At 42.1% G+C, this 14,059-nt stretch overlaps 1 protein-coding gene and 1 long non-coding RNA gene across 7 annotated transcripts in view; one reads left to right on the top strand and one right to left on the bottom strand.

The window, feature by feature from the left end:
- The window catches only part of LOC121924985 (LIM domain containing preferred translocation partner in lipoma), a 318,874-nt gene that overhangs the window by 227,069 nt on the left and 77,746 nt on the right, over window positions 1-14,059 (top strand). The gene's annotated exons all lie outside the window — the stretch shown is intronic.
- LOC121924989 lies at window positions 166-6,008 on the bottom strand. The gene is made up of 3 exons (XR_006102778.1): window positions 5,919-6,008; window positions 997-1,116; window positions 166-559 (listed from the first exon to the last, which is right to left on the bottom strand). It is a non-coding gene; the product is annotated as an uncharacterized LOC121924989 (long non-coding RNA).

Genomic DNA, 14,059 nt, shown 5'->3' with positions numbered 1-14,059 from the left:
CGTCTACACCTTATCATGGACATGGGAAGTGGGTGGCACTTTTGGGGTCTGGCCCATCTTGACAATTTCATTTCCTGTGAATCTGTAGGAGTGTGTGCTTCTTTATTTCAGAGCTTTTAATAATGTGATCTGCATTTTTTTTGCTTTTTAATGGATATGCTTTTAAATTTTACTCTTTTGAAGGAAGCAAAAATATTGAGGAACCCAATAAAATCCACATAAGAAACTGGAGATGCTCAATAAAGGGTTGCTTTCTTGATAAAAGGCCCAATTATTTTCTGGCCTGCATAGGCTTTCAAATGTCTTCTCCCAGGGCTATTTTAAATTCAGCTGAAGAAATTTCTGGAGCTGAAATTCTTGCACTCCCTTTACTGGACAAAAAGAAGTGTGCAAGAGTACATCATTCATTTCTTGAGCACCTTGAGTTGAGTCTCCCGTTTCTTCTCCACTTTTTTACTTTGGTGACACTTTCAATATGTTTTATCTTCTGCATGTTTTAGTGATGTGAACTTTTAAATGTATCCATTTTATTTTTTCAAAGTCTCTTTGAGTCCCAGGCCTGTAGAAAAGGGGTGGGGCATATTATAGTCATTATTAATATTTTTGTCTTTATTTATACATCTGACTTTCTCATAGGATCCTGTTGGTAGGTAGATATACTTTCCTTATCATATCTTACAAGGCACCACTTCATTAGCATATATAGGTAAAGCAAGAATATCGTTTTGTCGGGGGGGGGGGGGTGTTGAATTAGCAGAGATGCAAGAATGCCATGGGCTAGAAAAACATGGTGAGCTATCAGTGGAATTGTGCTGGTATCCTATAACTGTGTAAGTTCCCTTACACCTGCAATTGCACTTTTTGGGTCCATTGCACTATGGACAGATTGAGTTCATGGTTGCATAACCAGTGCTCCATAGATGTCGCCATTTCCTATGAGCCTAAATCCTATTGTTATTCTCAACTAGAATAGAGTGTGGGTGCTGTGGGATTTACCATTTGTGTTGAATCACCATTCAACAATTGATGTAATAGGTTTTGTCTCAGTGGGCCTAACCAAGAAGATCCCAGCCACAAAGTTGCACATTCTCATCAGTCTTACTTGATTCACTGGGCCTGAAAAAAAATGGATTTGCACAATGAGACACATTGCAGGCACATTGGCATGTACACAAATTGTTGCACAACAACAGGAGAAGGGAGGTGTAGCTCAACCACCATGAAACTATGTAATTGCAAACTTATATTAAATGAGCACATTTGACCATGGTTCCTACATACACACATAAATACTGCCTCTAGGAATGCACACTATCTATTCCTATTTTGTGGGTTTTCTAGAATCATAGAATCATAAAGTTGGAAGAAACCACAAGGGCCATCCAGTTCAACCCCCTTCTGCCATGCAGAAAGACACCGTCAAAGCCCTCCCTGTGACATGTGCCCATCCATCCTCTGTTTAAAAGCCTCCAAAGAAGGAGACTCCACCACCCTCCGAGGCAACATAGTCCAATGCCCTACAGGAATAGGCATGAGACTGGGCTGATACATAACATGTTAATGCTTGCAGGGGAGTCCTGGTGGTGCTGTGGTTAAATGCTTGTAGCATAGTCACAACATTGTGAGTTTGAACCTGCAGGGCTCCAGGTTGGCTCAGCCTTCCATCCTTTTATAGTTCAGTAAAATGAGTACCCAGCTTGTTGGACGCACTTAGCTAACACACTGTAAATGGCTTAGAGAGTGCTTAGTTCCCTATGAAGCAGTATAGAAATGTAAAGTGTTATTGCTATTGCTAAAGTGCTAGCAAGCAGTCTGATGGCATCCAAAAGACAGTCCCAACAAATCCTGGGTAGGGGAAAGCTGATGTAAAGCAGATGAATTAGTTAAGAAGGAACGTACTGAACTGTAGTGCAGAAGGTCTGCAAGAAGAATAGATGTTTAAGAGAGAGAGGGGGAGGGAGAAAGACTCGCCAGGTCTGTAGAAACAAATCTACCAACAGCCCTGGTCTCACTGTTTTATTTAAGATGTAGGGTGACTAGGCAGGGAGTACAGGAGAGAGAATGTTTCTGTACTTGCAGATTTCATTTCAGATGCTGCCTTTGCCTTTTTGACGAGTGGGGAATTTCCATATTCATCTTCACATGTCAAAAACACTTGCGGTTGTCCCAGTTTAACCCGGAGCCTTCCGATGTGCAAATCCAGAATTTCCATTCCCTCTGTGGCATGCTAAGAAGCCTGGCATGTTACCCTGGTGCCACCTGAAATGTGTCTCTTGTGCATGAACTCTATAAATAACAGCCAGGACAATAAACAACTTTTGCAGAAGGAATTGCTTGCAGAACCAAGCCCTTTAACCCACCCACCCATCGGCTAACCTGCACACATCTTCCAAATGTGCCTTGTCGTTACAGCAAACTGCACTGTATCCATATGTCAACCCTATTATGACACCCTATGTTCACACACACAACTTCAGAGGATGGCAATGGCAAACCCTCTCTGAACAAACTTGCCAAGAAAACCCCATGATAGATTCACTTTAGGGTTGCTATAAGTCATAAAATATTTGAAGGCACACTCTTAAGAATGTACAGCATGAACTCTGAGAGCACAGTTGTGTGGAGTGAGATAACCAAATTACTCTGTGGAAGCCTTTTATTTATTTAAGTTCCTGTCCAAAATGGTTGGACATTTTTGTATGATGTGGAATGGATGGATTCCATCTACAGAAATAAAGTTGCTCATGCAGTCCCTCTGTATGTTGCATGTTGTTGTTGTTGTTGTGTGGCTTCAAGTGATTTCTGACTTATGGCAACCCTAAGGCAACCCTGTCACATCAGTTTCTTGGTAAGATTTGTTCAGAAGGGGTTTTCTTTTGCCTTACTCTGAAGCTGAAAGAGTGTGATTTTCACTAGGTAGCCCTGTGGGTTTCCATAGGCTAAGCAGGAATTCAGACCCTGGTCTCCAGAGATGTATTCCAATCCTCAAACTGGTACACCACTCTGGCTCTCATGCAAAGGTACATTGCATATTGTGTATGCACATTGGGTTGCATATTCACTTGTGCAGTGCTGCAGTTCACTACCAGAGTGGTGTTTCACTATCATCATATAATTCTGTGAGCACAAACTCCTGGTGCATCTACACCGTAGAAGAAAATACAGCTTGACACCACTTTAAGTGATGTAGCTTCATCTTATGGAATCCTGTGAATCCTGCAGTTTCACCAGGTCGTTAAGGCCCCAGTTTCTTCATTGTTTAATTTTCTTTGTTGACTTTTTCACTTTCAGTATAGATCCAGTTACAACATTTCATTCTGCTTTTTCCAAGGAACCTGCCAGATGATGATAAGTGGAAGTGCGCATATATATATATATATATATATATATATATATATATATATATATATATGAGCTTCTACTGTAAATGAGTAATTCATCTCTTAATCGTCATCTTTGTTCAGCGGTTTGGCTGTCAGGTCCATTTGTTTCTGTGAGTGGCTATTCCAAGAAGGCATTGCAGGCAGAAATCTGGTTGGGATACTAGGCTGAACAGGGCAAAGCAGGGAAATAACAAATTAACTAGTTAATTTTTCAGTGTAAAAAGGGTTACATTCTGGAAGCAACCCAAAAAGCTTAAAGGAAGTTACTTTACTGGTGGAGCAAAACATTAATGAGTCTAATAAGCAGTCAAGTTAGAAGGAATGGCTATACTGCAGTTACAAATCTGTTCGTTGTTTTTTTGTTGTATGCCCTCAGATCGTTTCTGACTTATGGGAATGCTAAGGGGAAGCTATCATGGGGCTTTCCTGGCAGGATTTGTTCAGAGGAGGTTTGTCATTGGTTTCCCCCTGAGGCTGAGAGAGTGTGACTTGCCCAAGGCCACCCAGTGGATATCATGGCCAAGCGGGAAATCAAACCCTGGTCTCCAGAGTCATAGGCCAATATTCAAACCATTATACCACAGTCCATATTCAGTTGCAATGCATGCTCACTATTGCCACACCGTAAATGTTCCTCTCCTGCCAAATCCCACCTTAAACTCCAGGGTGCTGTCCTCAGCTATGGAAATCCTGCTCTTAGCACGCTAAAACACATGGTTTTAAACCATTTTAGCTTTTTTGGTATGTTTTTAGTCTGTTTAAATTATTTCCTATTGTTTTAAATGGTTTGGATCCATTTCCTCTGGCTTTACTTGTTCTTTGCTCTGAGATCTTTGGCTATAGGGTGATATAGAAATATTTAATAAATAAATGAATAAATAGAATCTTTTCCATAACACGTGGCCCAGTGCTTTTAGCTCTCCGTTGGGTAAAAGGGGGTTAGCAGAATACGAAGTTACTCAAAATGCCAGAGTCTGGGGAGTGCACCCACAATTAGTTTTCAATGGGGGGATTTAAATAGCTCAAATGGAAGCAGCCGAGAGGGCTTGGGCAACTCAAAGTTGGGATCAAGCCTGTATGTGTCACTTCTGAGAAATAGAACTCCAGACTACAAGTTCCAAAATAGTTTTACAGTCGGCTCTCCTTAACCACAGATTTTTCATCCACAGATTCAGGCATCCATGGCTTGAAAATATTTTTTTAAAAGTATAAATTCCAAATAGCAAACCTTGGTTTTCTATTTTATATTAGAGATGCCATTTTCCTTTCACACTGTATTTAATGAGACTTGAGCATCCACGGATTTTGTTATCCATGGGGGGTCCTGGAACTAAACCCCAGCAGTTACCAAGGGCTCACTGTATTTATGAATCAAAGGGAATCACCATCCACGTAGAGAGACTCTCTCACATACACACTCAAGAACTAACAAAATGAAAGGTGATAGCAGATACTGAATTAAGGGGTTACAGAGGTAGATACTGTTCCGATTCCCAATGTGGAGCTCCAATCAGGGGGGCACTGTGAGATGGAAGAGGTTCAGCAAGATGCCTGAGGATCATGGCATGGCCAGCAACATTGAGGAGTCAAGCAAGATACGAACAAAATATCTGCCTGACCTTAAGTGAGACCGAATTGGTGATCCCAAGTAGGCATATTTATAGGGCAAAACCTGTCCTAGGGCAGAGTTCAGGATTAAAGTGGAGTTACCAGGGGAGAACAGTGGGAAGGGAAGTTTGTGGATGGTCAATCAGTCAGTGCAAATGTCTCTGGACAAAGGAGTATCGCTCCCAGAGTGAAGTATTCTTGGATTTTTGTTCACCTGTAAACACAAGGTCTATCATCACAATCACCCCTATCAAAGAAAGGATTATGCAGCATCCGATCTTCATCAGTCTATCCTTGGCTCCGTGATTTGGTGCTTCCCCCATGCTGAGCCTTCTGGATCCCCAAATATGGTCCCAGATCTTCTTATATGACATGGCTATTTTCCTACACTGGCAGTACTCTTGTGGCTACGTGCCTCCAACATCCCATTTGATATTAACTTAATATCAGAAAAGAAGGGGAGTGGAGAGAAACCAGGCCCACTCTTCCCCAAGCTGACATCAAAATTATATTTGGCTTTAAAGATTTTGAAATTTAGGGAGCCAGCGTTACAAAAGCAAAACAACAACTGTGACAAAAGCCATTTTGAAACTGAAGGAGACTGCATAGTAAAGCCCCATGAAAGAGGAATATGTATCTGATGGATCCCATTAGAGTTATTTTTATTTTCTCCATCTGAGAGATGCAAGTAATGATTTGTTTTTCTACTTTATCATTGGAAGTCTGATTACCGGCCTCTGCAAAGCATACCTTGTTTCATTTCCCTCCAATACCTGCACCTCTTTTGCCAAAGCCTGCAATTAGATGTTTTATGAAATAATGGGGCAGGACGGAGACAGAGAAAGCACAGCCACATCTTGTCTGCAGCCCACAGACCAGCCCCGTTTGTATAAAATTATTCAGGAACACAAAAGATTAAGCGCTCACTTTGGTACATGGATGCGTCCTTTCTGTCCAGCCGCTGCTGACGGTCTTTTTTTGGCATTGGAACACTTTGTACTTTGGAGATAATTGACTGTGGAATATAACGTTGTTTATTCAAAAGCAGGTCACGCAGAAGGGAGACGCTTGTCATCTTTATTCTTTTGCTTTATCTTTGAAGCCGATGCAAATTCACGAGTGTGTGTGGATGTGCATGTGTGCATCTATACATAATATGTATATTGTTTTAAGTCACACGTGTGATTTAATTTCCCCTTGCCTGGGGTTTTTGGAGAGGTGACCTCTCTGCCAAATTGATTGGCAGGTTAAGGGAAAAGAAGGAAGGCCAGGAAGGTGATTTTAATGTAAAAAATGACTTTTTTGGTCTATGCACATTTTAAGCAAGTTGGACTGGAAGTCTAGGGAAACGAGAATGAGACGTGGACTGCATCTGCACTGCAGAACTAATCCAGTTTGCCACTGCTTTTACTGTCATCTTTGAATGCTATGGAATCCTGGGATTTGTAGTTTTGTGAGATATTTAGCCTTCTCTGTCGGAGAGCTTTGGTGCCACAACAAACTACAAATCCTAGGATTACATAGAATGGAGCCATTGGCAGCTAAAGCAGTGTCAAACTGCATTAATTCTGCAGTGCAGATGCATCCTTAAACCTTAGGATTCCCTGCAGTACCAAAGGGGGAGGTTGGGATGGAAACATTGCCTGAGGCAATGCAGGTACTTGCCACTTGGCCTCCCAGATTACAGCCAATATTGCCTTGTTTTTTGCACTAGACAATTATAGGAATTGGAGTTCCCCTTTGGATGCCATGGCTGGGGAATCCTGATCGGTAGTTTGGTCAGGTTATTCGAAGTGTGTGCAATGAACTCAGCAGAGTGGACAAGATCTCTGTAAAAGAGAAAGGTAAGCATCCCCATCAAACTACAAATCCCAGGATTTTTTAAAACTAACCTATGGCCGTCTTTTGAGAGGGAAAAGAATGAGCACTAAGGGTTGACGGCTGTAAAACAGCCTTGGTGGTCTGGTGTGGTCCCATGGCTGGGAAAGTAGTGTTAATCATCAAGGGAGTTGCTCCATGTGCCTGAAGGAAAGAAGTTTGGATGGCAGACATTATGGCTGGGAGTTCTAGTCTGCCACCTATCCATCTGTGATAGAGCCTTTCAGCCCCAACAGAGCTGGTCAACATGCAGCATTTATGGTGCAGAATTATTATTATTGTTGTTGTCATTGTCGTCATCATCACCATCATTATCTCCATTCCACCCTTTTCCAGATTGGGACTCGAAGCAGCTTACAACAGTTAAAAAACATTGATAAAAATCCACAAAATACAAAAATTAAACCACAATTAAAGAATTAGAAAAAATCAAAACCAGGTTAAAACATACAGTATATTAAAACACACAGTGCTGTATTTTGTGGAGAAATAGAGACCATACTCTTACAATTCAGTTGGTACCCAGGGTCCCATTCACATTACACAATTTTAGTACTATTTCCCCACTTTAACTAGCATGGCTTCATCCTATGGAATCTTGGAATCTGCAATTTGGCAATGCACTAGAGCTCTCTGGCAGAGATTTCTAAGTACCCTTCCCTTAATTGCAAATCCCAGGTTTCCACTGGATGGTATCATGACAGCGTTCTTTCATACTACACAAATATAGCGTTGTGATTCCACTTTAATTCTGCATCCTATGGAATCTTAGGTGTTTATCAGACGAGCTCTTAAAGAGGTACTATTCCAGTGTGACTCCTCTAGCTGCCTCCTGTTGCATGCTGGGATTGGCAGTTTTAAGGAGGGGTATTTAGAATTCTCAGGCAGAGAAGTTCAGCTCCTTAAAACTGCCAATCCCAGCATGCAACAGGAGGCTGCTAGAGGAGTCACACTGGAATAGTAGCTCTTTAAGAGCATAGTGTGATAAACATCTTAGAATGTGTAGTTCAGTGTGCTCCAGCGCTCTCTGGCTGAGAATTCTAAATATCCCACCCTGAGCTAGAAATCCCAGGATTCCATAGGATGTTGCTCTGACAGTTAAAGTGGAATCAGACTGCTATAATTATGAAATGACCCCTATTCTTTTCTTTTTTTGTTCTCCCCCCCCCCAGTCCTATTTGAATCTCTCATCAAGCCATCCTTTGGCTCTGCGGAAATATTAGAAGGCATAATTTAAACAAAAGAAGAAATGGATCCAAATAGAGACCCAAACATTTTGGAGAGTGATGACTCTCTGGAGTGGTTTTCCTCCTGCCTCCAGGAGCAATGACATTGCCCATAAAATTATTTACTTCCCATTTTAGACTTTGGACAGTGACTCATTATGCCCTGGAAAAATGATAGCCATAATACGTGTGCGTGTGTGTGTTCTCTCCTCGCCTCTCTCTCTTCTTCTTTATTTTTCATGTGGTGGCTCAGCTTAGTCTCAAAGGAATGGGCACTTGCAAGGAGAGATGCCTGTAAAAATCAGCACGGTGCTCTAAAAATACAGTATTTGCTTTTACCTCTTAGCTGTCAACAAGTTCTCCTCCATCCTGTCCCTGCCACAGACGCATACACACATGCACACAAATAGCAAGTGGGCATAAGTAACCTCAGAGGTGCAGGTCCAAGACACTCACCTACGTGGAAATGTCTTGCAATATTATCTCCTTGTGCTTCCTTCTGCACCAACATGGATGCTGAGACCTTCCCAGGGAAGTCTGCCTTAGGCATCTCCCTATGTTGCTGGTTTAGAAAAGCGTGTTACAATCACAGAGCTGGACAGGGCTTCTAGTCCAGTGGTTCTTGACCTCTGGACCTCCAGAGGTTCTTCATTTCAGTTCTCAGAAGTCCTGTTGAACATGATCAATGGTCAAGGATTCTGTGAGCTAAAGTCCAGGCCCACAATATTCGGCACTGTGTTCAGTTCTGGGTGCCTTATTTTAGGAAGGATATAGATAAGTTAGAGCATAGAATCATAGAGTTGGAAGAGAGCCATCTTACTGCCAGGATGTCCTTCCTAATGTTGAGGTGGAATCTCTTTTCCTGTAGTTTGCATCTGTTGTTCCGGGCCAAGTCTCTGGAGCTGCAGAAAAGAAACTTGTTCCATCCTCAGTAAGACATCCCTTCAAATATTGAAACAGAGCTATTATAGCACCTCTTAACCTTCTCTTCTCCAGTCTAAACATACCCAGCTCCCTAGGTCACTCCTTGTTGGGCATGGTTTCCATACCTTTTTGTATCACTAACCAATGATTTATAATACAGGCTGAGAATCCCTTTTCTAAAATTCTTGAGACCAGAAGTGTTCTGTATTTAGAAAAAAAATTGCATTTTGAAATACCTGTATTTACAATATATGTGATAAGACTTAAGACTTCTCTACAGTAGCCAGAATGTTCCAAGTTACTCTCAAAGTACAGTATTCTGGCCCCAGATCTGCCCTGGATTCCCCCTGTTACCAATGCTGAGGTGGAATCTCTTTTCCTGTAGTTTGCATCCGTTGCTCTGGGTGCAAAGAGATCTCTGTAACTCCAGAAAACAAGCCTGCTCCATCCTCACTGTGACATTCTTTCAAATATTGAAACAGGGCTATCATATTAGTGCTTAGCAAGTTCTGAGAAGAGCAAGAAGGTCAATAAGAGGTATAGACAGCAAAACATATGAGGAGAGTTTGAAGGAGCTGAGCATATTCAGCCTGGTGGAAAGAAGACCGCGAAGTGACAGGATTGCCCTCTTTTAAGTATCTCAAGACAGGTTTATAGTGTGCTGAGTCTGCAAGACCTGAGCAGGGCTACTGCTGAGAGGGTGACTTGGAGGTCTCTTATTCATGGAGTTGCCATAAGTTGAAGTTGACTTGATGGCAATGAACAACAAAAGTAATGTGGTGCTGGAGAAAAGTTTTATGGACATTTTAAATGGCTAAAAAGACCAATGAATGGGCCTGAGAGCAAATCAAACTTGAATTCTCTTAAAGACAAGATGACTAAACTGAAGCTATTGTACTTTGGACATATCATGAGAAGACAGAATGCATTAGAAAAGACAGTAATGCTTGGTCAGGTAGAAGACAGTAGGAAAAGAGGAAGACCCCATTGTAGGTGGTTAGAGCTAGCCAAGGAAGCCAGGGTTGTCCTGAGTTTTCAAGATGTGAGCATGGCTGTAGATAACTGGTGACTTAGGGCAACCCTATGAATGAGAGGCCTCCAAGTTCACTTGATGGCAGTTAACAACAACATACAGTTAAAGGTTACTTATTCAACACACCTAAATCCTCACTGACTCTGTTAGTTCTTTCTCTTCATAATCCCTGTTGACCCTAACTGTACTAACTAATCCCTATTTCTCCCCCTGAATAGCTCTTACTAATTCCTTATTATATCACTCAGATCTTACATCATGCATCCATAGTGTAAATTTACATTCATACAGTTGCACACAGATAGTGCCACTCCAACCTTCATATATATGATGCACACACACACATCTATAGATACTATAGCAAACCATTTGACTTCATAGATCATGAAAAGCTATGGAACGCTCTTAAAGTCATGGGAGTCGCACTACATTTGATAGTTCATTTAAGAAATATGTGCTTTGGCCAAGAAGCAACTGTTAGAATATGGAGAAACATAATGGTTCCAATTGGAAGAAGGGGTCAAGCAAGGCTGCGTACTGTCACTTTATTTCTTTAACTTCTATGCAAAAAATGTCATGCAAAGAGCAGGTTTATATTCAGAAAAAAGAGGAATTAACATAGGAGGAAGGAATATTAACAATCTAAGATATGCAGTTGACACCCTACTGCTAGCAGAAAACATCACAGGATCACCATGAATCAAGGTTGATTTAGCGGCAATTTACAACAAACTATATACATATCAGCAAATGGTATTTGCTCTATTCACAGTCCCAGGGAATTGAGCAGGGAATTGAAGGCTCTGAGAAGCAATTATATACTGTCCAAGAATGTGCAAGTGCAGCAGTTGTTTACAAATATTATTTATTTGATGTATATCCCATTTTTATCCCAAAATGGAACTCAAACCAGCTTGCTAGACTAAGAGCTGAAACAATAACAGCTAAAACAATACAGTTGGACCTCTGACAGATTCTGCATCCATGGATTCAACCATCGATGGGTTGAAAAAGCAGTGGGTCCTTGATATCTGCTGGATTTTGGCTCTAGGACCCCCCCTCCCCCCATAGATACAAAATTTGTGGATGCTCAAATCCCATTATATACAATGGGCTAATAAAATGGTCTCCCATGTATACAGTGGCAAAATGAAAGTTTGCTTTTGGGAATTTATGTATTTTTAAATATTTCTAAGCTGTAGATGGTTAAATCAGTGGATACGAAATCTGTGGATATGGAGGGGCAGCATGGATATGGAGGGGAAACAAGAGGAGACTAGCCATGATCTCTTGAGAAAAGTCCATGTATTTACCCTTCAAGAAGATCTTCCTAATCTTGTGAGCAAAACTGTAAATTGTAACTTGGTGTTGCAAATGTTGTAGAGAGAGGAAGGGAGGGGGTAATATTGTTTTTCCAGTTTGGCAGGCTATAGGGCAAAAAGTAGGGGAGAAATTGCGGCAAAAAATCAAACGGGACCCCCTTAAATCTGTCCCCCATTCTGATGAATTTTATATAAGCTCTGTTCTTAATATTGAAAGAGAAGGAAGGATTTCTCTAACCATTTCTCCTGTTTGACCAATCACTTTTAGTCCAACTACGTGTTGATTTTAAAAACCTGCCACTTGTCTATTCTGGTTTGCGGGTTTTAGCTACCGCATTGAAGAATGGCTTCTGGGAAGAGAAACCCAAAGCCACAGAATAACAGCCCAAAAAAGAAAAGTTCACCTTTTCGATGCATGCTTTTGAGCTTTATTTGTTTTCCGGATTTTTTAAAATCTTTTTTTGCATCGCAGCTTAGGTACCTTTCTCCTTTTAATCCGTCTTTAATGCCTGCTAATCGGGGATTACAGTTAATTAAGCGGCGTGACGCTCGGAGCCTTTCCATGACACTTTGGAGAAGTTCAGAGATGTTGTTTGCTCCTATTTCAGGAGCAACAAGAGAGGTCAGAAGCAGGCTGGACCAATATCTTGGTGGAAGAAAATGAAAGGAGAGCAAAACTAGGCCTGTGCCTGGAGCTGGTGGGATAGGGAGGCATTTGTGTTGTTGTTGTTGTTGTTGTTGTTGTGTGCCTTCACGTTGTTTCTGATTTATGGTGACCTATCGTGGCATTTTCTTGGGAAGTTTCTCCAAAGAGGGTTTGCCGTTGCCATCCACTGGGGTTGAGAGAGTGCAACTTGCTCAAGGTCACCTAGTGGTTTTCCATGGCCAAGCCGGGATTTGAACCCTGATCTTCAGAGTCCTAGTCCAACACTCAAACCACTTACACCACACTGGCTTTCATAGTAAAGCATGCCTTAAAATAATAATAATTTTTTAAAATTTCTATCCCACTTTTTGCCAGGCAATCAAAGTGGCGTACAACAAACTAAAATACATCCATATATGCATAGTACCCCCTTAAAAAAGATTAAACAGTATAAAATTAAAATTAACATGCTAAAATCCAAATAATCCAAATAATAACCATGGGCAGAGTTCAATAGATGGGAAGTCTTATTCGTGGCCGAGTATTTTATTCCGGGAAGGCCTGCCGGAAGAGACCCATTTTAATGGCTTTTTAAAAGCTCTCTAGATTGGTAATTTGACGGATCTCATCCGGCAGGCCATTCCATAAATTGGGAGCAGCTGCAGAAAATGTCCTCTGGGAAGTCGCCGTCAATCTGGTCTTTAAGGGCTGTAGTAAATTCCTCCCAGAGGACCTGAGTGTACGGGGCAGATTATATGGAAGCAGGCGATCCCTTAGATAGGTTGGGCCCAAGCCATGTAGGGCTTTAAAGGTGATAAACAACACCTTGTACTATGCCTGGAAACTAATAGGCAGCCAGTGAAGTGACTTCAATATTGGTGTTATATGGTCACTCTTTGCTGTTCCTGTGACCAGCCTGGCTGCCATATTCTGTACTAACTGGAGTTTCCAGACTAGGCGCAAGGGTAGCCCCATGTAGAGCGTATTGCAAAAATCAAGTCTTGAGGTTACCAGCGCATGTACTACGGTTTCAAGGTCACCTCGGTCCAGGAAAGGGCATAGCTGACGTATCAGCCAAAGCTGATAACAGGCGCTCTTGACCGTCACATTCACCTGATTCCTCATCTGAAGTGACGAGTCAAGAAGCACCCCCAGACTGCGAACACAGTCTTTCGAGGAGAGCGTGAGCCCCTCTAGGACTGGAGGTTGCAGCCCAATACCTGGTTTGGGGGCCCCTACCATAAGTACTTCCGTTTTGTCTGGATTCAATTTGAGCTTGTTTTCCCTCATCCAATCCATTACTGCCTGAAGACACTGGTTGAGGGGAGAGATGCCATCTGTCGTTGTCGCTGATGACTGGGACATGGAGAAATATATTTGGGTGTCATCAGCATATTGATAACACCTGGCCCCATATCCATGGATGGTTTCTCCCAGTGGCTTCATATAGATGTTAAACAGCATTGGGGACAGGATGGCGCCTTGAGGGACACCACAGTTAAGCTTTGTTTTTGAAGAGCGACTGTCCCTGAGCATCACCCTCTGGAACCTGCCCAATAGGAAGGGGCGGAACCACTGCAATGCAGTGCCCCCAATTCCTAACTCTCTCAGGGGTTCCAGAAGGATATCATGGACTACTGTATTGAATGCCGCTGAGAGGTCTAGAAGCACCAACAGGGTCACATTCCTTCTGTCAATGCCTAGACGAAGGTCATCAGTTAGAGGGACCATGGCAGTCTCCACCCCATACCCAGTCATGAAGCCCGTTTGAAATGGATCAAGAAAATCAGCTTCATCTAAGACCATTTGGATGCCTTCTGACGTTTTACAGATGGAAACCAGGACCCATGTGGCCAAGAAACATCAGAGTGTGGTCAAGAGGGAAGAAGGCATTCATGCAAAAGGACACATGAGTTAGGAGAGGCTGCAGCAGTTTGCTTTTGCCTGGCCCAACTGGGAAGTGTATCATTCCTCTCCTTTCACTCTACTGAGTTGAATAAAATGAGTTGTCCATTCTGAACTCAGAGGACAAAGGCGAG

This window comes from Sceloporus undulatus, chromosome 3, assembly GCF_019175285.1.
Source record: "Sceloporus undulatus isolate JIND9_A2432 ecotype Alabama chromosome 3, SceUnd_v1.1, whole genome shotgun sequence".
Classification (NCBI taxonomy): Eukaryota; Metazoa; Chordata; class Lepidosauria; order Squamata; family Phrynosomatidae; genus Sceloporus; species Sceloporus undulatus.
The sequence above is the reverse complement of the archived record's forward strand: the minus strand, read 5'-3'. Positions and strand labels throughout refer to the sequence as shown.